The sequence below is a fragment of the Schistocerca serialis genome, chromosome 3 (genome assembly GCF_023864345.2).
Source record: "Schistocerca serialis cubense isolate TAMUIC-IGC-003099 chromosome 3, iqSchSeri2.2, whole genome shotgun sequence".
Lineage (NCBI taxonomy): Eukaryota > Metazoa > Arthropoda > Insecta > Orthoptera > Acrididae > Schistocerca > Schistocerca serialis.
In genome coordinates, this window is record NC_064640.1 from 1,001,603,407 (window position 1) to 1,001,630,671 (window position 27,265).

The following is a 27,265-nucleotide window of genomic DNA, read 5'->3' on the forward strand; positions in this document are numbered from 1 at the left end:
CCTCTCAACATTGTGCAGGCCCTTCAGGTTTCACGTCAAAGTGCACCACTTCAGTGTTTTTATACGAAGAATTTCACCTTTCCGCGATGCTTTTTAAAATATATATATTTCCGTTCTTTTTAACTGTGCATCCCCCATATGGGGCGAGGCGTATGAAGTAACAATAAAGGAAAGGAAAGGAAAGGAAAGAAAGCCTTCTGTATCCGACGACTTATTTGTTTTCAAATCTTTCAGTTGTGTCTCTACGCAAAGGATGTTTCTCATTATATCATCCATACGGGACTCTGTGCGATGATCAAATGACGGTATATTTGTACTGTTCTCATGCTTGAACGATTTAAAACTTCGGCTATCTTCTACTGCGACACCAGGCTGGTCAACGGGCGACTGGATGGAAGCCGTAGATCACTAATTGATCCTCCCTTCCCTGTTCCACTCGCGAATGGTACTTGAGAAGATAGATTGTCGGTAATAGTCCGTATTAGCTGTAATTTCTCGAAGTTTTCATGGTGGTCATTTTCCGAAATGTGTGTGAAAGAAGTAGTATGTTGTCCGACTGTTACCGGTAAGTTCTCTCTCCGAATTTCAAAAGCAAACCTCTCCGTCCTGCACAATTCCTCTCTTGTAGCGTCTGCCATGGCAGTTTGTTGAGCATCTTTTTAACATTCTCGCACCGACCAGATGATCCCGTGACGAAACATGCCGTCTTCGTTGGATTTTTTCTTTCTTCTATCAGTCCTACCTGGTAAGTGTCCCGTATAGATGAACAATACTCTAGAATCGGTCGAACAAGTGCCTCGTAAGGCATTTCTTTCGTGGATGAGTTGCATTTCCTTAATATTCATCGTATGAGTCTCAGTCTGGCATCTGCTTTTCCTGCAATTTGTTTTATGTGGTCATTTCATTTGGTCTGGGCAGTTAGTCCAAAACGGATAGTGTAGTTCCACAGTGTGTATTTCTTTTACCTATGTATGCGCGATGCCTTACATTTATTTACGTTCAGGGTCAACTACCAGAGCCTGCACCATTCATCAACCCTCTGTACATCATTCTGCAAATTGATTCTGTCTTCTAGCGTTGCTACTTCCTTGCAGGCAACTGCATCATCTGCGAACAGTCTTAAAGAGCTTCCGACACTTCCTACTAGGTCATTTATATACATTGTAAACAATAGTGCTCATATCATTGTCCCTTGAGGTACTCTGGAAATTACGTTTAATCTTTCGGTTTTGTTCCATTAAACTCAATGTGTTGAATTCTATCTGCAAGGAAATCTTGAATCCAGTCACAGATCTGATCCGATACTCTGTAAGCTTGTACTTTGTTTTTACTAAGCAACAGTGTGGGGCGGTCTCAAATACCATACTGTAAGCCAAGTAATACGACATCAACCAGACCGCCTTGGTCTACAGCACTACGTATCTCAAGGAGTCTCGCAGGATTTATGCTTCCAGAATCCATACTGATTTTTATAGAAGAGATTTTCGTTCTCCAAATATGTCATAATTCTTGAGCATAAAACATGTTCATAATTCATAATTCTACAACAGACTATCGTCAACGATACAGGCGTACAATTAAGGGCATGTGTCCAACGCCCTTCTTGAAAACGGGAATGACCTGCGCTAAATAACATTCAGTAATGCTTAAACAATACTCAGTAGCAACAGATGAGCTAGGAGAAACTACCTGTGTAATTAACAGTCTCCAGAGTAGCCGAAACAAGTATCTCAGTAGCTGAGGACTCGTAACACTTCTTGCTGTACCTCAGGTAGTGATATGCCAAAGAAATAACAGCTCCAAATCAACAAGAGAAATGTTTATTATAACGCAACAGGACAAAGACAAAACAAAAAACTTTGCCTAACGAAACTTAACACCAAACTCTCTGTCTTATAACGGCGAAAACGACTAAGTTAATTAAGATGACAGGATATAGAGGATAATTCAACGAAGTTTCCCACTTGAAGGAAGGAGAATGTAATCCGCAGCAGCTGGCCCATAGATGCGGCGTTGGAGAGGTCCGAAGCCCCGCGGAAGTGACTCTCACCGTGCTCTAATTGAAGGGCTAGGATTAGTTGGCACGTGAGATGGCTCACAGCGTCGGCGGAGAACAGCCGATGAGTGGAGTTGCGCCGCTATAAATAGCCATCGAGCGGAGATACACTGGTGGCTCTATCCTCGCACGTGACTCGGTAGAGGGAAGTAGATCGCCAGCGAGGAAGACCTCTGGGTGCGCTTTCAGCCGTCAGTCGGTTGCGAAATAACATTCGCTGGCGGTCGGAGTCCTGGTGGGCGACGTCTGGAAGCTATGCAAGCATGCGATACTTCTCCGTCCGTAGGGTTGCCGGCCTGTCAGACGTACTGTTGTCGTATGACACTTCAGCTCATACAAATCCCGATGTATTCGTATCGATGACCGAATAATCAACATAGTACAGTTTACGTGACGCACCACTAGTTGATATGTATGTAAAAATAATTGTACAAGGAAACAATACATGAAAGCAAGAACAAACGGGTCACATTACTTGGTGATCGGATGTACTTAAGAACAAAAATATGTTACTCAAAACATCATGGGTAATCATTGATATAGCCCGCCCGGCTAGCCGCGCCGTCTAACGCGCTGCTTCCCGAGCAGGAAGGCGTGCCGGTCCGCAGCACGAATTTGCTCGGCGGATTAGTGTCGAGGTCCGGTGAGTCGGCCAGTCTGTGGATGGTATAAGGCTGTTTTCCATCTGCCTCGGCGAATGCGGTCTGGTTCCCTGCATTCCGCCTTAGTTACTCCATGCTGGCGATTACTGCGCAAACACTGTCTCCACGTACGTACGCTGTGGCCGAATGGTTCTAGGCGCTTCAGTCCGGAACCGCGCTGCTGCTACGGTCGCAGGTTCGAATCCTGCCTCGGGCATGGATGTGTGTGATGTCCTTAGGTTAGTTAGGTTTAAGTAGTTCTAAGTTTAGGTGACTGATGACCTGAGATGTTATGTCCCATAGTGCCTTGAGCCATTTGAACCATTTTTGAACACCACAATTACTCTACCACGCAAACATTTGGGGTTACACTCGTCTGGTATGGCACGTTCCCGAGGGAGAGGGCGGGGGTCCACTGGGGTCCGAACCGCACAATAACCCTGGGCTCTTGGGTTCGTGGTGGGGCGGTGGGAGGGGGGAGGGCGGGTGGCCTGCTGTGGCCTGTTGGCCTGTTGTGGGGTTGTGAACCACTGAGGGCTACGGCGGGACGAAGCCTCTCCGTCGTTTCTAGGTCCCTGGTTCAATACATACATAGAATCGTTAACATCATTACCAAACACGTCATCATTGTAGACACAAGGAAATTTTCATAGAGTACACAAGTAATTTAAGCAAAACAATTACTGTGACAATTACCTTGTATAAGAATAACATATTATATGTATTGTCTGCACCGGTATTAATTAAACTTACATTTAGGTTTGGTCGTATGCCAGGCACTGAACGTTACTCAGCAGATTTTATGTGCTTTGTAACTTTAGAAGCAAATCTGACCCTACGACTTATCTTAGAAGAAAGATTAAGGAAAAGCAAACCTACGTTTATAGCATTTGTAGACTTAGAGAAAGCTTTTGACAATGTTGACTGGAATACTCTCTTTCAAATTCTGAAGGTGGTAGGGGTAAACTACAGGGAGCGAAAGGCTATTTACAATTTGTACATAAAAGTAGATGGCAGCTATAAGAGTCGAGGGGTATGAAAGGGAAGCAGTGGTTGGAAAGGGAGTGAGACAGGGTTGTAGCCTATCCCCGATGTTATTCAATCTGTATATTGAGCAAGCAATAAAGGAAACAAAAGAAAAGTTCGGAGTAGGTATTAAAATCCATGGAGAAGAGATAAAAAGTTTGAGGTTCGCCGATGACATTGTAATTCTGTCAGAGACAGCAAAGGACTTGGAAGAGCAGTTGAACGGAATGGACAGTGTCTTGATAGGAGGGTATAAGATGAACATCAACAAAAGCAAAACGAATGTAGTCGAATTAAGTCGGGTGATGCTGAGGGAATTAGATTGGGAAATGAGACACTTAAAGTAGTAAAGGAGTTTTGCTATTTGGGGAGGAAAATAACTGATGTTGGTCTAAGTAGAGAGGATATAAAATGTAGACTGCCAATGGCAAGGAAAGCATTTCTGAAGAAGAAAAGTTTGTTAACATCGAGTATAGATTTAAATGTCAGGAAGTCGTTTCTGAAAGTATTTATATGGAGTGTAGCCATGTATGGAAGTGAAACGTGGACGATAAATAGTTTAGACAAGAAGAGAATAGAAGCTTTCGAAATGTGGTGCTACAGAAGAATGCTGAAGAATAGTTGGGTAGATCACATAACTAATGAGGAGGTATTGAATAGGATTGGGGAGAAGAGGAGCTTGTGGCACAACTTGACTAGAAGAAGGGATAGGTTGGTAGGACATGTTCTGAGACATCGAAGGATTTCCAATTTAGTATTTGAGGGCAGCGTGGAGGGTAAAAATCGTAGAGGGAGACCAAGAGATGAATACACTAAGCAGATTCAGAAGGATGTAGGCTGCAGTAGGTACTGGGAGATGAAGAAGTTTGCACAGGATAGATTAGCATGGAGAGCTGCATCAAACCAGTCTCAGGACTGAAGGCCACAACAACAACAACAACATAACTTTAGACAAAAAGTCCCTAACACGAGCTGCCACCAAATTGGCACTAAATGGTAAAACATTAGTCTTCAGAGTAAAAATAATTTTATGTATCAGATCATGACACATGTTGGGAGAGTCCCATCATCAGAATCATCAAAACGAATACAGACTGTCTTGTCACTTACTACCCCTTATCTACGTTAGTTCTGTGTTATACAGTCAGTTTGCGAGATCATGGGATGAAACTGTCTTGTGAAGCCTAGAGATACATAAATATATCACTGTATTATTTCGAAGCCCAAAAATAAATTCATGGGTCATATTCTAGTCAACCGGGAGATAAACTTGTCACATGGTAACATCTGTTCATCCGCAAACGCTTTCAGTTGATTTATCTCATTATTTTAATTAATTTAATTAATAGCAGTGGGTCATCATTTTAAACAAAAAGGTATTTCACGAAAAACGAGGAAAAAGGGAGGACTGCGACTGATATATCAATAGCCGCACATCAAATGGGTCAAATGGCTCTGAGCACTATGGAACTTAACATCTGTGGTCATCAGTCCCCTAGACTTAGAACTACTTAAACCTAACTAACCTAAGGACATCACACACATCCATGCCGGAGGGCAGGATTCGAACCTGCGACCGTAGTGGTCACGCGGTTCCAGACTGAAGCGCCTAGAACCGCACGGCCACACCGGCCGGCCAGCCGCATATAAAGGGAGAAAATTGTTTCGAAATTTGTTGTATTAGTTAGCCACTGATGTATACTGCTGGTGCATTATAGTGCATGAGAACTGTTGTGAGATTGCAACATTTTTAAGATAGTTAACATGAATAGTGGGAGAAATTTCGTTTCAGTGCGTTTTGTTAGTGTGGGTTACCAGGCCAAGTATTCATTCAGGGGCAAATCTATTCTTCTCTTTTGAATGGCAGGTCCTTAAACCACTGTTCTGCTAAGAGGATTATGACCCCTGGGGATAATCGGTCCTTTTGATTGACAGGTCCTTCATCTATTGTTCGGTTAAATGATTTTCCAAGAAATTCCCACCTACCCTCTAACCCTCCTCCTCCTCCTCCTCCTCCTCTTCCTCATCCTCCTACTTTGATATCAATCTCATTGCCTAATTAATTAAATCGATCGATTAATTAACCCCTCCGCCTCTGGGAACTCCCCGAACCCCCTTACCTCCCCCACCTGGAAATTGGAGGAACCCCCGAACCTCCCCCTTCCCCCTCGCTGATACAGGTACATTTTAAGGCCTGAGTTATTCAAATAGCCCCCTCCCACTCTATCAATTTGATTGACTGATTAATTAAATTGAGCACTTAATTAATCCCCCATCCCTCCCCTCCCCTCCCATACCCTACCTGGAAATTGGCGGCTCTGCGTTGGAGAGGATGGATCACACGACAAGAAATTCAATTAGTAGCAGAGGGTATACTGTTTATTTATAAAATATTCATTTTACAGTGGTTGTATCTCTCTTGGTCATCATTCTCTGCTGTTTGGGACGATACAGGTATTGTAAAATACATAGGAAAGAAGTTGTTAAATCGATCGTTTTTTTTATTCTGATCGCGCAACGATTACCGTCATGAAACATCATCACACAGAATTACATTGTTAAAAATCTTTCGATCACTAAGCAGGCACCGTCCACCGTCAGTCATCTGCTGACACAGGGTGCCAACTGGTGCCACCGCACACGCAGGTCGCTCGGAGTCTTGCAAAGCGCCACGTCTGTCTGCAGCTGCGCCACGCGCCCGTGTCCAAGAGGTGTCAGCACAGACAGACCAGATGTCGCACTAATACCCGAACAAAAGTGTCAGGTTGCGGCAACCCTCTGATATTTGATACCCGAGTAATTCCTGGCGAAACACCTGCTCTCTCTCTCTCTCTCTCTCTCTCTCTCTCTCTCTCACACACACACACACACACTCTCTCTCTAACTCTCTCTTGTCCTGTAGAGTGCCACTGCCATTCGGATCAAACTGCAGACAAAGCAGCGTTCACCTGGTAAACCCCAGCTGTGGCTGTCTCTCACTTTATTACATTGATTGACTAATTAATTAAATCGACAACCTTTCTGTAGGAAAATTTCTCCTTGCTTCCTATTGGTGGAGTCTAGGATTGGAATATTTGGCGGGATTCGTCCTGCAACGATCCTGTTTTCAAACCCTGCTGGATTTTTCCCCCTTGCCCCCTATCGGTTGTTACCAACACACTTAAGCCATGTGGTAGAAATTCTATCACGTTGGATGTAGCTGAAATTTCAAAAGAATGTCCAAATGTGTGTGAAATTTTATGGGACTTAACTGCTAAGGCCATCAGTCCCTAAGCTTACACACTACATAACTTAAATTATCCTAAGGACAAACACACACACCCATGCCCGAGGGAGGACTCGAACCTCCGCCAGGATCAGCCGCACAGTCCATGACTGCAGCGCCTCTAGACCGCTCGGCTAATCCTGTGCGGCGTTGAAATTTCAAATTTCAGCTCAGTTGCATGCTTTGTCCTTAAGCAATTTGCGAAAGGGCTGGACAGATGCCAGATGCGTGCTCATTATACAACTATCAGAAGCAATGGGAATTTGGTGTTGCGATTGGGTTTTTAAACCAGCATAACTTGGTCCTCTCCGCTACATTCGGAAGGAGGAGGAAGTGTCTACCACGTGATAGAATATTAACAACAACAACAACAACAACAACAAATACCTCTGCAAGATAGAGTCCACTGCGATTTATAACCGAGAGAGACGGCGCAGTGGTTAGCACACTGGACTCGCATTCGGGAGGACGACCATTCAAACCTGCGTCCGGCCATCCTGATTTAGGTTTCCCATGATCTCCCTTAATCACTTTAGGAAAATTCCGGGATGGTTCCTTTGAAAGACCATGGCTGAATTTCTTCCCCATGCTTCCCTAATCCGATGAGGCCGATGACCTCGCTGTTTGGTCCCCTCCCCCAAATCAACCAACCAGCCAACTGCGATGTACTGAGAAGCACTAAACATGACACACTTAAACCACGATCCAATCCACAGTAGTAGATGCCATGACTAGACGCCTGAAATCACTGAAAACATTCACATATCCCACACACTCACCTCCCAGATGTCCGCACGCAGCAAGCCTGTCCCCTCATATGCTACCGGCGCCAATGCTCAGAGGTCAGTAAAAACTACCGACGTGATCGCAACCGTAGTCGTGGACGCGCGTCTATGCCAGAGTGCACCACCCCTGGTCACGGAGGGCATCCAGACATGATTGGAGTGGTAGGAATCCGGTTATTATCAATATGACCAGCGCAAACACCCGTCATTTTGAATCTTCTCTCACGCAACACACACGTCCGCTTCTGTCACACTCACCCAACACACTGGTCACTTAGCCAACCCTCGCTACATTGGGTGAGATCAGGCAGGTCGGCACATCCTTTGTACCAAACCGCACCTCACAGTCCGAGCTAATCTGTTATTTCTGGTTGCCGGCTGCTTGTGACCGCCGCTGCAGCCAGACTCAGTGCACTGTGAAACAAGCAGCTGCAGCTTGGATACATACAGTAGTTCCAACCAATTCCATCCCGACAAACACCTACCCCCCCCCCCCCCCCTCCGCTTAAAAAAAACACTTTGGTCAATCCGAGACAGTGGTATTGTTAACAATACACCTCGAATTCCTCACAAGAAATGTGGACTTCTCCCTTGTATAAAAGTCGTTTTCGAAGACAGAAGAAATCGAGGTGTACACGCTTTTTCACATCGCTGAGGTATCGTTACTTGTGAAAATCCTGTAACAGTATGGCATAGGTAGGAAAAATTGTCTTATCTTATCCGTTACGTCAGGTATCACAGGACAAGAATATTTAACTCATGTTTGGCCCTTAAGGAAGTGCTAAGATCTACCACTGTCTCAGGACACCTCCTCACTTTCGAACTCTCTCTCTTAAGGTAACCAAATGCCTCGCCGCTACCATGTCTCTTAAGGAAGCAGCACAGAAAATTTGTAAATATCAGGGTTATACTATGTATCACTTTATAAATTTCGTAATACATCTGATTTTATTACAATATAAGAACCTTCAACATCGCAGCGCGTCAGCAATCGTTGGTTAATATATTAAAAAACCAGAAACCCGCCTCGATTGCGAAAAATGCACCTAGTGTTAACCTAGGTTTCCTCGTAGATAACTACACCTTCTTCAGAACAATAAAATCTACAAGCACCTAAGAAGACCTTTGTCAATGATTAAAAGAACACCATGGCTATACATTTATAAACGAAAAAAAGGAAAACACAAACAGTACATATGTACAAAGTCTAAACCGTTACTTAACTTAATGGTGTAACCTCCACCTCACACCGGCCTATGTTCGATGGGCCATGACACGCCATAATCTGCAACTACGCCGAAACCTAGGTTAACACTAGGTCCATTTTTCGCAACCGAAGCGGGTTTCTGGTTTTTTAATTTATTACAATGGTTTTCTCTCCCTGTGCAGGTGGGAGATTCAAATATCGCAGCAACGAAAGTAACGTCTCTTTACCGCCCCTCGTCAAGATTCATAGACGTTGTGCCCTAGTCATTGCTGCCACCCACCAGGTGGCATGTCAGTGATATCAAAATGATAGGCTAACTAATTAAATTAATCATGAAAGTCACTTTGCATGGCTATTCATTTTACTTTTACAGTAGTCAGATTACAATCACCAGATAGTTCTAATGGGAATCTCTGGAGAGAAGATGATGTTCTTGTCGAGGAACAGTAATGAGAACCGACATTTGAAGCTGACTCCAGAAGGATTCTACGGCCGGCAACATACGTTTCGCGTAAGGTCTACTCTATTAAAAACGCAACCACAATGACTATGTTACAGTCACCCTGCATAAAAAGCGGCCTTGGTTCTACAACCACAGACAAGAATCTCTGAATGCATTATGCTTTCTGGTAGAAATGCTGTCTGCAATTTGGAATCAAGTCTATCCATTCAACCACATAGTTGCGTTGTATACTATGGAGACGTCTTTTAATTATTACAGTCACTGGTGAATCATATGGTTCAAATGGCTCTGAGCACTATGGGACTTAACTTCTGAGGTCATCAGTCCCCTAGAACTACTTAAACCTAACTAACCTAAGGACATCACACACATCCATGCCTGAGGCAGGATTCGAACCTGCGACCGGAGCGGTCGCGCGGTTCCAGACTGTAGCGCTTAGAACCGCTCGGTCATTCTGGCCGGCGGTGAATCATATTCGTGCCATCTCATATCTCCAAATGAGTCATCTTTTCCCAAACTGTCTGCTACGGTAAAACTGTGACGTGGTTTTAGACAGTCCCTCTGTATCTTATAACTGTTCCATCCAGCTTTGCGCATGTCATCGTCCCAGTTGGAAGTTGCAGAGTGCTACTTCTGCAGCCTGTAGAGACCAGGGTGAGCTGAGTTAATGTTACAGGACCATCTCTTTTGACAACTCGGTGGGAATAGGAACATTTTGTCATAGCTCCACCAACTGCATATGATGTGTAAGACCAACGTCAAACAAAGGCGTCTCCTGCAGCATGAGGTAGTATAAAAGACAGTGCAAGCAATTATGGTCGTGTTTATTACCAGGAAAATTAGGAAGACTCCACATCATACAGGAACTGGAAGAAGGACGAGGATTTTGGTACTGCGTTGCTGTACATCTCCAAACTATATACAGGTACTGCAGTCCGAAGGGGATCTGCATCTCTCAGGATGCATTTATGTGTCTCACCCAAACATTCTCTCCCTCTTCGTTATTTTGTACCATCCAACAGAGAAAAACTACGAACTATAAAAACTCCACTAACGTCATCCAGCAAAGAACGCACTAAGATATTACCGTGTCCTAGTCTTCTGATATATCAAAAACAAATACCGTCTGCACACCAGCATTGACCATATGTGGTGATCCTATTAAGTATGCAGGTACTGGTTCATTGGAGCATGTGGCTCATGATCAAAGTCGCTTCCACAGACCAATCTAAAGTTTCATCACCTGTACTGTAGCAGGACCATATCCCACAGACTATAAATTGCAAGAGAGAGTGCCTGTGTTGTTGTTTGATATATTGATTTTCTCTCCTGAAACACATCCAAGCAGTGTATGGCTCTAGCTACATACACGGCCATCTCTTTGTTTTTTTCACCCTGACTTCGAGGTCTGTGTCAGGTGCTAAGCTGACATTAACATGTCTCGAGCCATTGGCTCTCACAGAAAACAGGACATCACACAGTGTAAATTACGCTGCTGGTTCCACAACAACCACATGATGACTGAAATGGAAAATAGAAGAGTTTTTCAATATTGTAGGACATTTCCAAACAGCTGTCTGAGTGTGATTTGTGACCTCTATATTTAAAATCATCTTTCACATTGATGCGGTAGCAGATGTCTAGGTGTTCTGTTTCGATTGATTCCTCATATTGCAGTCATGTACACAATCACTGTTTCAGTGCAGGGCATCCCTGGAAGGTGTTGCCCCCACTAAAACACTCTCTCCATCTCAAAAAAGTGATGTCAGTCAATCATCATGTGGTAATCAACACTGAACCAGTGGACAGACGGGATGGCAAACACACCATCGATTAACTGTGATAAGCACCACAGTTGATAGTGCGATCAACTTTAGCAATTTCACTAGTTTTTCCGTAATTTCAACACCAGCCAATGACATGGCAACATTCCATGACTAAACCACACCTCGACTTCGTTCTGAGTACCAGACACTAGATATGAATGTAGAAAAATGGCTGTGCAGTACGTCCATTCATTGTCAATTCTTGAACTTACGTATACCAAAGTATATCAGATAGCATTTTACATATTTCTAGCACATCGATCACAGTGCGTAATTTACGATTATGGTTGTCCATCTTTCTTTATGTGGATGGAGGTCACAGAGCACTCTTGCATTCTTCGGATAAAGTTGGAGATTTGAAGTGTCTCTGCATGAGGCTCTTCATGATTCTGCCATACCACCCAGCTTCATTTGTTTGCCTCTGGCACCTCAGTTGTTGGTGCAAATGATCTATTACCATAGATGCAAAGAAGAAAAGGGAAAAGACTGAGCGGCTGAGTGTGTTTGTGGTGGCCACAGTATGTTATCCATATTTAGTTTTAATATTTCATTAGGTTATTGGTACTTGTCGGAACCCCACAATGCATGTTTGATACATTTAAGTGCCATATTGCAATGTATATACTCTTTCCTCTTCTTGTCCAATCATTTGAATGTATGAATGAGATTGTACAAGGATTTCAGTGTGTAGATCCGTGGAAGTATAGTAGTCTGCCAATGTATCATAACAGCCAACTGTAGGAAACACGTACCAGGTAGCAAAGAGGTTTCTGTTTGCCTTGTACGAGCCTTTTGTATAGGTTGGTACCACAATAGGGGTTCCTCTGGCCACTTCCGTAGGTACGGGGACGGTTTTGGTTGGAAAGTGAATGATCGTGGAGTGTTCCGTGGGATGGCTGAGCGGTTCTAGGCGCTTCAGTCTGGAACCGCGCGATCGCTGCAATCGCAGGTTCGAATCCTGCCTCGGGCATGGATGTGTGTGAAGTCCTTAGGTTAGTTAGGTTTAATTAGTTCTAAGCTCTAGGGGACTGATGACCTCAGATGTTAGGTCCCATAGTGCTCAGAGCCATTTGAACCATTTGTTCCGTGGGACGCGAGACGGGTGAAACCTACTACCGGTAAACGTGCCTTTTCGATGAGAAGTTAATCCTGTGTTTAATGTAAGTTTTTCTGTGCTAGTCAAAGTAAATGATTCCTTTCATCGTTCATAGTTTATTATGGTGTGTGACAAATTCTACTTGTTAAACGCGTTAAAATCCAGGGACGGTGTAGGCTATTGTTCAGTTAAATTGTTGTGATTCTTGAGTTTCTCCCGGCGTATTTGATAATCAAAATATCCACGGGTGTACTGCCGGTCTACAGCGTCCAACGGGCACAATATTTCTGCGATCATACATGTCGCTACCATCAGGTGAACTGACGGACTGAGCTCCTGTGAACGTGCCGGCACGGAGATCCGTACGCTATGGCTGCTCAGAGGGAGCTGGGTTGGGTCGCGGCGGCGGCCGATTTAAATACCCTCCGCCCGCGGCGAGCTCCCTTCGCTGTCCGCGCCACGGTCACACGGTGGTACAGATTGCGGCGGCGTCTGAGATGACGTCGGAGTGATAGCTCTGTCCGCCGTGGTCTTCACAACTATACGTTTGCTCGATTTACTCTTGATTAACCCAAACGCTGGTTCCCAAGCCTTGCTAAGATTATAGCCCCAGTCACGGTTTATGAGGTCGTCATTGGTGCGAATTTCGATGGCCTCTCTAACAACGCTGTCCCAGTATCTCTACGTCTGAACCAGAATCCTCGTGCGTTCATGTCCATAGCTTGATTTTCCGACAAACAATGTTCAGCGACCGCCGACTTGCTCGGATACATCAGTCGAGTGTGCCTCTGGTGTTCATGGACTTGCCACATTGTCACGGAATCTGGTACACACCAGCCTTCCTCAAACCGAGGTCATCTTTGGCGCTCCCCACCAGTGCACGAGTGTTATTCGGAGGACAAAACACAGTTCCAACCCGGTGTTTCTTCAAAATGCGGGCGATTTTCCACTAGAGTGCGCCTGTATATGGAATAAACGCAGTGCCTACCTCCTCCCTCGTGATTTCATCCATCTCCACAGGTTGTGCTGTAGTGGTTGGGCGGAGAGCACGTTGAATCTGCCACTCTGAGTACCCATTTTTTCGAAATACAGTTCTCAGATGATCCAATTCCTGGGGTAGACTCTGTATTTGCACGCAGACAGCTGCCACCACCCTTCACAGAGGAATGGGGTACTTAAAACTCTAGTACATATGGCGCGCACTACCTCTAACGCAGATTATCTTTCAATAAACGGTTTTACATGTGAAATGTTGTGCAATCCTTTACTCTTCCTAGTACGCAGAGTTTCAGTTTCAACGCAATTCTCATGTGGTATACATCGGTAAGGAACACTGTTGTCCATTCCGTGATGTAATCCAAGATGGCGGGGGTGCGGGGGGAAATGGAGGGAACCAATAGGAGCCCTTAACACTGTCACGTGTTAGATTTCAGCCAGTAGGATGGCAGTATCTGGTGACGTCATTGGAGGGGGTACAGGGGAGACTCAACAGCTCTGGGACCTCAGTGTTGCTCGGTCAGTCAGCAGCAGAAGAAGGAGAAGAAGAACCATGAAGCATCAACAGCAGTCGCAATCCAACACAGCCCTGCAGGAGGAAACGGAGAAGTAAGTAGCCCATATCACATTTTTCTCTCTGGTTGGCATTCGTATTATTACTATTATTAATCATTGTATCCTTGTACTGTTCCATGTCTAATGCTTCCTCATCTTTGTTCAGCAGTAGCCCTTGATGCGTCCAAGCCAGTAGGGGCCAGTGCCAACATGCCAATCTCTGCCATGTCCGGACCTGTAGCAACCTCGACCGCCATCTTGTCGAGTCCTGCTGCGACCTCTAGACCTACGTCAGCAACAGCCTCCAGCACATCTGAACCTGTAGCGACCATGTAAGATCCTGTAGTGCACATAGCCCACTTGCTGTAGCAGGGCAAAGAGCTGCTGTTGTCCGTCCCACTCATTGCGATCTGCCCCCGACACATCAAATGCTGCTGCTAGTGGTCCTAAACAACATCAAGATCGAGGACAGTACTGGTCACCGACATACGATCCATCCCAGCAGAAAGCCCCTGTGACAGTGCAGCCACAGAGTGCAGCTGCTGTGGATAAGAAGGCATCGAGTGTACCCACGCTTTTCACTTCCACATACAATTTAACTCCCAGTTGAACGAAACGTGTAAATTTCCGTATAGAAGCACATCATGTCTGGGGCTTGCATGTAAGAATGGAAATTGAAAATGTATCCAAGTGTGTTAAAGTGCTAATTCCCAAGTTCGACTGGGACGAAATAAGTCGTGCAGAGTGCTACATCAATCAACAGATGACTATAGAGTATTATCGAACTCGTTCTCCCCCAGACATTTGCCTTGCTGATGTGACACTTTCTATCACAACTGTATATGATGACTGTGCATTATGTGTGAAATGAGGTGACAACTTTGCTTATCTAAGGCATGCCTCAGTTATGAAGTTATATGGTCTGGACATTGTGCTACGTCTTGAATTGAAGAGACTGAATTGTTGGCTGACTAGCGTAGACTCTGCATACAATGATGTTGTAAACTCCCTACGTGGTCATAGTGAACATGCTGATGATATGAAGCAGCACTTTTGTTTGCACATGAACGCTGAACCTAAAGAGAAACAGATTAAACGTGTGTGTGAAAAACCTGAGTAACGTGATACATCTTTTGGCTTGAGTGAGATACGTGCTGAATTTATTGCATGTCAAAAAGCTTTATTTGCCAAATACTGTACAGGTGCGAAGAAGAAGATACAAATAAATTGTAATTATATTCCTGAAATACTGCACCCTATGTATGATATTTAAATAAATAAATAAGTTATGTATATATAATCACAGACCGTACTTGTGTTTTATTTCATACCCCCTCATTTTAGACAAAGTATTACAATTGTTAATATTTTTTTCACTGCTGTATCAGTTATTGACATAATGAATGATTAAGGTACTCTTCATGGGTAAAATATATATCTATAACTGTTTTCTCTGTCCAGTCAATATAGCTCAGTCGGTTAAGTGATGGAGCTATAGTGGCTACATATGCTCTCATTATTCGTTCAAGTGTGTCTTTCAATATATGTCAACTATTTGTCAGTACTGGGCGTAGTTAGTATCACGGCAGGGTGGGTGAAACAGCCTCATAACAAGGATTTTGCTGTCGGTAAATGGTCCTGAGAAGATACAAAAGAAGACCTGAAGAAGAACAAGAAGAACGGAATTCTCCTTCTTGATGATATACGAGCAATTATTGTAGGTCCATCCAATTGTGGGAAGACTAATGTCCTCATGACGCTGCTAACACATGTAGATGGAGTCCGATTTGAGCATGTTTATGTATTCTCAAAAACACTGTTTCAACGGAAATATCAGTGATTGCAGGAGACATTCGGTGACAGCATGTCATTCTCAATGGAGAGAAGTCTTCCGAAGTAAGAGTGATTTCAGGTGTGCCGCAAGGGGAGTGTCGTAGGACCGTTGCTATTCACAATATATAAAAATGACATTGTGGATAACATCGGAAGCTCACTGAGGCTTTTTGTGGATGATGCTGTAGTATATCGAGACGTTGTAACGATGGAAAATTGTACTGAAATGCAGGAGGACCTGCAACGAATTGGCGCATGGTGCAGGGAATGGCAATTGAATCTCAATGTAAACAAGTGTAATGTGCTGTGAATACACAGAAAGAAAGGTCCTTTATCATTTAGCTACACTATAGCAGGTCAGCAACCGGAAGCAGTTAATTCCATAATTTATCTGGGAGTAGGCATTAGGATTGATTTAAAATGGAATGACCATATAAAATCAATCGTCGGTAAAGCAGATGCCAGACTGAGATTCATTGGAAGAATCCTCAGAAAATGAAGTCCGAAAACAAAGGAAGTAAGTTACAGTACACTTGTTCGCCCACTGCTTGAATACTGCCCACCGGTGTGGGATCCGTACCAGATAGGGTTGATAGAAGAGAAAGAGAAGATCCAACGGAGAGCAGCGCACTTTGTTACAGGATCATTTAGTAATCGCGAAAGCGTTACGGAGATTACAGATAAACTCCAGTGGAAGACTCTGCAAGAGTGTGTGTCGATTAGTTTGTGCTCTCTGTAGATTGGTTCAGACGTTCTTTGCACAACAGTTTTTAGCATGGATAGGGACTGCAACTGCTGTGTTCGGATGCAGGCTGAGTTGGCATCCCTTCGCTCCCAGCTTCAGGCAGTGTTGGCTTCGGTCACACAGCTTGAGGCTGTTGCCAATGGGCATCACTGTGGGGGTCCGGATGTGGATTTGTCGGGGACGGCCAGCTCGTCCCACGCATCCCCCGATCGGACTACGACTGTGGCTGCTCGGGATACTGCCCACATTGAGGCTGATCCCTCACCTGTGGTAGAGTGGGAGGTCGTCTCAAGGTGTGGCAGGGGGCGAAAGACATTCCGGAGGGCTGAACGGAAGGCCTCTCCAGTTTGTCTGACGAACCGGTTTCAGGCTCTGTCTCAGGCTGATACAGATCTTCGGCCGGACATGGCTGCTTGTTTTGTTCCAGAGGTTGCCCCTCAGTCTGCAAGATCCGGGCGGTCGCAGAGGGTGGACTTACTGGTAGTTGGGAGCTCCAACGTCAGGCGCGTAATGGGGCCCCTTAGAGATATGGCAGCAAGAGAGGGGAAGAAAACCAATGTGCACTCCGTGTGCATACTGTGGGGAGTCATTCCAGATATGGAAAGGGTCCTTCCGGATGCCATGAAGGGTACAGGGTGCACCTATCGGCAGGTGGTCGCTCATGTCGGCACCAATGATGTGTGTCGCTATGGATCGGAGCAAATCCTCTCTGGCTTCCGGCGGCTACAGGACTGACTGCGGACCTTTGGTACAGAGCCGAGTGGAGAGTCTGAATCAGAGAGGCTGAGACGGTTCTGTGACCGTGTGGGCTGCAGATTCCTCGACTTGCGCCATAGGGTGGTGGGGTTTCGGGTTCCGCTGGATAGGTCAGGAGTCCACTACACGCAGCAGGCGGCTACACGGGTAGCAGGGGTTGTGTGGCGTGGACTGGGCGGTTTTTTAGGTTAGATGGCCTCGGACAAGTACAGAAAGGGCAACAGCCTCAAAGGGTGCGGGGCAAAGTCAGGACATGCGGGGACCAAGCAGCAATCGGTAGTGTAATTGGAAACTGTCGAAGCTGCATTGGTAAAGTACAAGAACTTCAAGCGCTGATAGAAAGCACTAAAGCTGAAATCGTTATAGGTACAGAAAGCTGGCTGAATCCAAAGATAAATTCTGCCGAAATTTTTACAAAGGCACAGACGGTGTTTAGAAAGATTAGATTGCATGCAACCAGTGGTGGCGTGTTTGTCGCTGTCAGTAGTAGTTTATCCTGTAGTGAAGTAGAAGTGGATAGTTCCTGTGAATTATTATGGGTGGAGGTTACACTGAACAACCGAGCTAGGTTAATAATTGGCTCCTTTTACCGACCTCCCGACTCAGCAGTATTAGTGGCAGAACAACTGAGAGAAAATTTGGAATACATTTCACATAAATTTTCTCATCATGTTATAGTCTTAGGTGGAGATTTCAATTTACCAGATATAGACTGGGACACTCAGATGTTTAGGACGGGTGGTAGGGACAGAGCATCGTGTGACATTATACTGAGTGCACTATCCGAAAATTACCTCGAGCAATTAAACAGAGAACCGACTCGTGGAGATAACATCTTGGACCTACTGATATCAAACAGACCCGAACTTTTCGACTCTGTAAGTGCAGAACAGGGAATCAGTGATCATAAGGCCGTTGTAGCATCCCTGAATAGAGAAGTTAATAGGAATATAAAAAAGGGAGGATGGTTTATCTGTTTAGCAACAGTAGTAGAAGGCAGATTTCAGACTACCTAACAGATCAAAACGAAAATTTCTGTTCCGACACTGACAATGTTGAGTGTTTATGGAAAAAGTTCAGGGCAATCATAAAATGCATTTTAGACAGGTACGTGCCGAGTAAAACTGTGAGGGACGGGAAAAACCCACCGTGGTTCAACAACAAAGTTAGGAAACTACTGCAAAAGCAAAGAGAGCTTCACTCCAAGTTTAAACGCAGCCAAAACCTCTCAGACAAACAGAAGCTAAACGATGTCAAAGTTAGCGTAAGGAGAGCTATGCGTGAAGCGTTCAGTGAATTCGAAAGTAAAATTCTATGTACCGACTTGACAGAAAATCCTAGGAAGTTCTGGTCTTACGTTAAATCAGTAAGTGGCTCAAAACAGCATATCCAGACACTCCGGGATGATGATGGCATTGCAACAGAGGATGACACGCGTAAAGCTGAAATACTAAACACCTTTTTCCAAAGCTGTTTCACAGAGGAAGACCGCACTGCAGTTCCTTCACTAAATCCTCGCACAAACGAAAAAATGGCTGACATCGAAATAAGTGTCCAAGGAATAGAAAAGCAACTAGAATCACTCAACAGAGGAAAGTACACTGGACCTGACGGGATACCAATTCGATTCTACACAGAGTACGCGAAAGAACTTGCCTCCCTTCTAACAGCCGTGTACCGCAAGTCTCTAGAGGAACGGAAGGTTCCAAATGGTTGGAAAAGAGCTCAGGTAGTCCCAGTCTTCAAGAAGGGTCGTCGAGCAGATGCGCAAAACTATAGACCTATATCTCTGACGTCGATCTGTTGTAGAATTTTAGAACATGTTTTTTGCTCGAGTATCATGTCGTTTTTGGAAACCCAGAATCTACTCTGTAGGAATCAACATGGATTCCGGAAACAGTGATCGTGTGAGACACAACTCGCTTTATTTGTTCATGAGACCCAGAAAATATTAGATACAGGCTCCCAGGTAGATGCTATTTTCCTTGACTTCCGGAAGGCGTTCGATACAGTTCCACACTGTCGCCTGATAAACAAAGTAAGAGCCTACGGAATATCAGACCAGCTGTGTGGCTGGATTGAAGAGTTTTTAGCAAACAGAACACAGCATGTTGTTATCAACGGAGAGACGTCTACAGACGTTAAAGTAACCTCTGGCGTGCCACAGGGGAGCAGGGGAGTGTTATGGGACCATTGCTTTTCACAATATATATAAATGACCTAATAGATAGTGTCGGAAGTTCCATGCGGCTTTTCGCGGATGATGCTGTAGTATACAGAGAAGTTGCAGCATTAGAAAATTGTAGCGAAATGCAGGAAGATCTGCAGCGGATAGGCACTTGGTGCAGGGAGTGGCAACTGACCCTTAACATAGACAAATGTAATTTATTGCGAATACATAGAAAGAAGGATCCTTTATTGTATGATTATATGATAGCGGAACAAACACTGGTAGCAGTTACTTCTGTAAAATATCTGGGAGTACGCGTGCGGAATGATTTGAAGTGAAATGATCATATAAAATTAATTGTTGGTAAGGCGGGTACCAGGTTGAGATTCATTGGGAGAGTCCTTAGAAAATGTAGTCCATCAACAAAGGAGATGGCTTACAAAACACTCGTTCGACCTATACTCGGGTATTGCTCGTCAGTGTGGGATCCGTACCAGATCGGGTTGACGGAGGAGATAGAGAAGATCCAAAGAAGAGCGGCACGTTTCGTCACAGGGTTACGGAGATGTTTAGCAAACTCAAGTGGCAGACTCTGCAAGAGAGGCGCTCTGCATCGCGGTTTAGCTTGCTCGCCAGGTTTCGAGAGGGTGCGTTTCTGGATGAGGTATCGAATATATTGCTTCCCCCTACTTATACCTCCCGAGGAGATCACGAATGTAAAATTAGAGAGATTGGAGCGCGCACGGAGGCTTTCAGACAGTCGTTCTTCCCGCGAACCATACGCGACTGGAACAGAAAAGGGAGGTAAGACAGTGGCACGTAAAGTGCCCTCCGCCACACACCGTTAGGTGGCTTGCGGAGTATAAATGTAGATGTAGATGTAGAGATGCTCAGTAGCTCGGTACGGGCTTTTGTTGAAGTTTCGAGAACATACCTTCAACGGGGAATCAGGCAGTATATTGCTCCCTCCTACGTGAATCTCGCGAAGAGACCATGAGGATAAAATCAGAGAGATTAGAGCCCACATAGAGGCGTACCAACAATCTTTCTTTCCACGAACAATAAGAGACTGGAATTGAAGGAAGAACCGATAGAGGTACTCAAGGTAACCTCCGCCACACACCGTCAGGTGGCTCGCGGATTATGGACGTAGATGTAGATGTAGAAGCGGTGATATCCCTCCATCTAAAAAAGCAAATCCAAACACTGTCTTCATATTTGACGATGTTGCTGTGGAAAACCAAGACCAAATTCGAAAATATTTATGTTTCGGTTGTCATATGGCTGCTGATGTATTTTATGTAAGCCAAACATAGTCAAGAATCCCAAAACAGTAGGTTATTGATAATGAAAACCTCATTATAGCCTTCAAACAAGACAATCTGAATTTAAAACACATTTACCAGCCGCATGTCGGAACTGACATGTCGTTCAATTATTTTGTAAAGATATGTGCTGATTGCTGGAATCATTCGCAGTATGGGTTTCTCGTTATTGATAAAACAAGAAAACTTAGTGATGGCAGGTACAGACAAATCTTACAAGACTTTTTGCATGTATAGCACGGTAAGAGAGGTTAGTACATCAGCATACACTGCACCACGGACAAATTCGCACGTATGTCTAGCTTTCAACCCGAGAGAATGGATATACACAGACAGAACATTCACCTGTACACGAATGTGAAAATTCAGGCTATTGTGCATAAAGTTGGAGGTATGCGCAGGGAACTAGAGACGTATTACCAGACTCTTCTGAGAATGGTGAATGCGTTAAATGAGTTACTCAATGAAGTCGGTAAGAAAGCAGCCGACTTAACTGAAAAGGTCGAGGCTATTGAGGGGAAAACAGATGTAGAGTTCCTTGTGAAAAGTGGGAGCATGTACATGGTGAGAGGAAGAAGAAAATGAGCGGATATATAAAGCCACACGCTGCGGAGGTGTCTGATTGATATACACCGAGATGTCGACGAAGCAGAAAGTGATTCAAGCGCAGAAAGCAGTTCGTGAGAAATTACGGTTGCTGAGGTTAGGGCATATGGATCGACAGCAAACACTAAGAGAGACCCTTAAGCCGGTTACTGAATCTCTCCGACAGCTTTCAGCAAAAACAAAAACACACGATAACGTGGGTGTTGCCATTGACGAATTCATTATCCGTCACACCTCCGGTCAGATAGATAGAACATTCGGCGTTAGCAGGGGAAGACTATACATGTTGGGTATGCATCCTACAACTGTAACTGATGACAGAATACAGATTGGTGATAGGCGGTTTGAGAGAACACCTGGCTTAATGAATCTTATTTTCCCAAGACCTACGGAAAAACCTATAAATTACTCAGTTAATGATAGGGAAATGTACCGGGAAATACTGCACATGACTGCTGTACATAAGGTCACGAAAAGAGTGAGCAACAAGAAATATAAAACCATTATAAAACCAATACTTGAAGGCGAAAACAACAACAACGTCAGCAGCAGCAGCGGAGATGATATTGACACTGAGCATAAAGCAGTGAACAATCGAATCCCGCAATATATAAATTATGAGGACCCCAACGAGCTAATAGATCGACTACGGCTGCTAATGGCATCAGCAGCTACAGGTAATACAGCTCATTCGAATGAGGTTGTTTCAATAATCTCGGAGCTTAGAGAGAGAGGTATCATCGAATAAGTATGGAGACAGTAGTTCGAGAACTGCACAAACCTGCACGCAAAACATACTCTCGCAGGCATATTATGATTAAAGGGTTGGATGACTTATGGCAAGCTGATCTTGTAGATATGAAGGAATATTCACATGAGAATAATGGATTCAAATATATTTTGGTGGTTATTGATACATACTCCAAATTTGCAAATTTGCCTGAGCATTACCTGGTAAAAAAAAAAGAAAAGAAAGAAAAAACGACTCGAAATGTCGTGGCTGTTTTTGGCGTTTGCTACAGACAGGGAAGAATCGATGCCCGAACAACCTCCAAACCGATCACGGTGGCGAGCTTTACAATAGGTATTTCAAGACCGTGATGCAATGGTACGGAATAGATAACCACTCAACATTCACTCACCTGAAGGCAAGCATCGCGGAGCGACTGAACAGAACAATAAAAGGTCGAATGTGGATGCGTTTTAACCTTCGCGACTCATACAAATGGACAGATTTCCTCCTTGAAATAATTGCTCAGTATAATCGCGCAAAACATACCAAAATAAAAATGAGACCAATCGATGTTCGTGATAATGGACTCATGGATACGGTGTACTATCGCATTAAGATGCTGGATCCAAGCAGACAGAAATTTAATGTAGGTGTTTTGGTGTGTATCTCAAAACACAAGGCAGCATTCGAGAAGTCATACCCACCGAACTGGTCAACTGAGATATTTACAGTTTCAAAGGTGCACAGAACGAATCGTAGAACTTATATGTTGAAGGATAGTGAAGGTGAAGAAATTGCAGGCTGCTTCTACACCGAGGAGTCTCGTGGAGAGAGTCACAAGACGTTGTGAAAATAAAGCACTAGTCATATGGCTTGGATTTCCTGCTACACAAAACAGTTGGATTGATGCCGACGATTTGCTACATAATGGGCGCACATAGTCGACAACCACCGCATTAGCATAACATGCGTGCTAGGAGAGCATTAGAGGAGGTGGTGGTATTCTAGACAAATTGCCAGTGGAATTACACATCCCTGGCATAACTACTGTGGACCTGGGACAAAGCTTCAGAAACGCTTGGCACGAGGTGATACGGGAGTTAATCTGCTCGACGAAACGTGTAAGAAACAAGACATTGCTTACGCTGCAAATAAAGATCTATCAAGTCGTCACATTGCAGATAGGATTTTAGCTGATACGGCTAAGGCGATATGGAAAAGAAGGGATATTAGTACAGGTCAACGCATCGAAGCATTTGCAGTTGATAAAACCATTGGAGGAAAAATTAAGTTGGGTTTAGGAGAGATGAATTTCAAGCGAGTTATGAATGCTGCACGGTGTGCACTAAACAAGAAGAAGAAGAAGGACAACGGCGGGAAGCAGGGCTGTTTGAAGAACTGTATCCTGACAGAGATGCACGCAGCTAAAAACACACTAAAGCAGAAAGATGCGAGAAGAAGAGGATCGGTTAAACCACCACGACTTCTACCAATACCCAAGACATCTGGCGGTTTTATTTCAGTTCTCATCCCGGCCCTCTCCGCGCTCTCGACGGTAGGCTCCCTAGCTCAAAAATGGTTCAAACGGCTCTGAGCACGATGGGACTCAACATCTGTGGTCATCAGTCCCCTAGAACTTAGAACTACTTAAACATAACTAACCTAAGGACATCACACACATCCATGCTCGAGGCAGGATTCGAACCTGCGACCGTAGCGGTCACGTGGTTCCAGACTGACGCGCCTAGAACCGCACGGCCACACCAGCCGGCGCTCCCTAGCTGGTGATGCTGCAGCTATCGCTCGAACTGTCAAGAACGAGCAAAACTCCCAAGCGCAGTTAGCAAGGGCAAGAAGACATTACCGTATGATGGAAGCCGCAGCCATCGGAAAAGGACTATACTTGAAACCGTACAGGAAAGGGTTTGGTCTATTCATAAATAAAAAAAGCCCATTAGCGGTCCTACCAGCTCGACCACTCACAAATACTGATTTTCTTAAATTTGTTAGAAACAAATTCAAAATACAAAGATTCCGTGGTGTGTTTATGCGAGATACATTACCGAAGACTATGTGGAAAACTGGTGAATGTGGCATTGTGAATTTAGATGTTGCTGGAGGCCCCGGCACCCACTGGGTGTCAAATGTAATGAAAAATGCGGATACCGTCTACTATTTCGACTCATTTGGTGACCTGCAACCAATAGAGGAATTACAACGATACTTCACTCAGAGAAGACGTGTGTTCTACAATTATCGACCCTATCAGGACTTAAATACACACGTCTGTGGACATCTATGCATCATGTTTCTTTTGACGTTCACAAAGAAGGAGAAGCATTCTATATACGGAGGAGCCTTAAACATTCCTCAATCAATTGAGGTTCAGATGCAATGTCGTACACTTTGGCGTTGAAAGAACGATTGTCTGTATTTCGTGCAATTTATTTCCCACCAATTAATTTGAGCGTTGGTGAATGGAGTATTGCATTGATTGGACTGGAGACGTACAACAGCATCCCGAATATCACTGAGGCTAACAACAAACTGCATCTGGATATTAATGGTGAAAAAGATATTGTCGAAGTAGAACCGGGTGTATACGATATCGACGATTTAAACGAAGTCTTAAAACACTCTGGAAAAGGTATTGAACTACGTGCAAAAATCAGTACACTTAAATCTGAAATAAGGACTATAAATGCAGCGACTGACTTTAACCAGAAAGCTTCAATAGGACGCCTGTTGTGTTTCACAAAAGGACAGGTTTTGAAGAAGGATCCAAGTAAATTTTACAAGTCAGATTAGACTGTGGACATACTTCCCGTCAGCACAATCCGAGTCGAGTGTGACATTGCACATAGTTTGATACATACTGTTAACGGATTCTTCCCCTCAGTAGCAACGGGGTACAAGGTTGTTGAGACCCCTGCCAATGGAATATACCTTCCAGTGACAGCTCAGACATTGGATTATTTGGAGCTGCGTATTGTGGACCAGAATAATAAACTTTTTGACTTTAGTGTTGAGGAAATCATTGTACAATTACATCTAAAGCGTGATGGGCATACGGTATAAAACAAATGCACGCAATCCACAGCATGCCACTTCGCTACCGAACCGCAAAGTGATAACACGCGCGAATTACGAGTTTCTTAAATCAATTAGCTTGAAACTGTGCAATGACGTCTTCACTTAATATAACCAGTCCAGTAGAGTATGATGAGAGAATTACATGTTAGGAATACTTCTCTCATAAACCTCACGCCTCAACCACATTTAACAAGAACGATGAAATTAGGATTGTCATCCAGCACCAAGACGCATGACGCTTCCATGCAAGAGTTTCATATATCTAGAGGGCTCATTCAAGAAAACCGACAGAAGCGATACACTGGGATCCAAGCTTACACATAACGCTTTAGCATTCCTGTTCCAAGAGATACGCTATGAACTCAATGGGTCTCAGATAGATGGTACACACAATGTTGGTATAACATCAACCCTTAAAACGTACGTCTGTGCATCACCCGCAGATCTGCATAGTTTAGAAAATGCGGGATGGTTCATTGAGGATCCATAGGATAGAACAGTTGCAAAGTACAAGCATACCTCTAAAAATGCTTATGGGGTGCTTTGAGGACATGAGACAGATTATTGTGAACGCTAAACAAGAACTCATTCTGGTACAGAGTGCGACAGATTAATAATTCATACGTTCAAGGAGCTCAAGTATATAATATGATCACGATCAGTAAGATAATACGAAAAATGCCTCAAAGCAGTGTATCCGACGAGGAGCGTTTCAAGCTTTTAAAAGTCCTGAATTCTAGTACATTTCTGTCACTGACATTTCGCTTGTGGGAGATTTTCGAGTACCCAGTGTTACAAACTGCGAGCAGATAAACATGGGCTATTGAAACCTCTTCGTAGCTAGAGACACCTACATTCATCATACTTGCGTTTCAGACTGATAGAAGAGGTAATATAGCAAATGATTCCACCGTGTTCGACAACTACAAGTTAACTAATGCCAAAGTCTACCTCAATTCTGAATTCTACCCATATGACAATTTACATCTGCAGTGGAATCAAAATGTAAACAGTCTAGCTTATCACATGTATGCAAGGTTTCGTGCTTCTTACTATGTAATAGCCAAAGGAGATGGAGGAGGGTGTCTACTCAGTCCATGCAAGTTCAAGGAGCTTCCACTGATCATCGTAATAGACTGATCGAAACAGAACGAGATAGTTAAACACGATACCTAGAGCATTTCACAATGTCATCTCAAGGTGCGAACATCATTGCAGGCACTCTGGGTTTCTATGATGGTGACCGTAGACAGATCGTATTTAAAGGTGTTGTGTTTGTAGCGTACACACAAGATGCTGGAATAATAGAGACATTCTCAGCAAACATTGCGTCACCAAGGACTTTCAAGTATGTGAGGTGTGCTAAGACACGAAAGAGTACAAAGTGGTTAAGACATTTCTTCCATGGAAGTCACTGGAATGATCCTAGCATACCCTATAAAGATATGGCGACTGCGCTTCAATTATTCGATCACACGGATACCACAGTCTACATGAAGGGGAAGGAGAAGATCTGGATGTGAGGAATCTTTATGTTTGCCGCTATTCAAGACCTGGAATTCTACAGGTGTCCTCTCCATTTACTCAAGAACACGTATCAAAAAAGTATTGCTGTATCTGCTTATGAAAATGTAAAATTACTTTTAAATTGGATGAGAAATAAATTAATTTTTACCTCACAACCTATGTGTCCTTTTTTTCCAACCCTGTTCCCGCTTTGACAATGTACAGTTTTTTAACCACATGCTATGTCTGTGCTTTTCTTCAACCACAGGAGATATAATTTTAGACATGTCAGCTATATACCTTTGAAAGTGGACACGGTCATGTGCCTCCTGCTCCCATGAACCAATTCGTCCTGCATGATAGGCGTAGTTCCATGTACCCATTCTATATACTTTGTTATCATCCATGTTAAACTTCACCTCCTTAATAGTACTCGTCTTCAGCAAAACTAATGTCATTTGAGATATGCACAGCCTTTATATATATACATGTACATACATAGTGCAATAGGGATAGGGTTTTCGTAAATAACAACAAGAAAGATGTATGGTAACTAATTTTTTTCTTCCTTTAGTCAGTTCA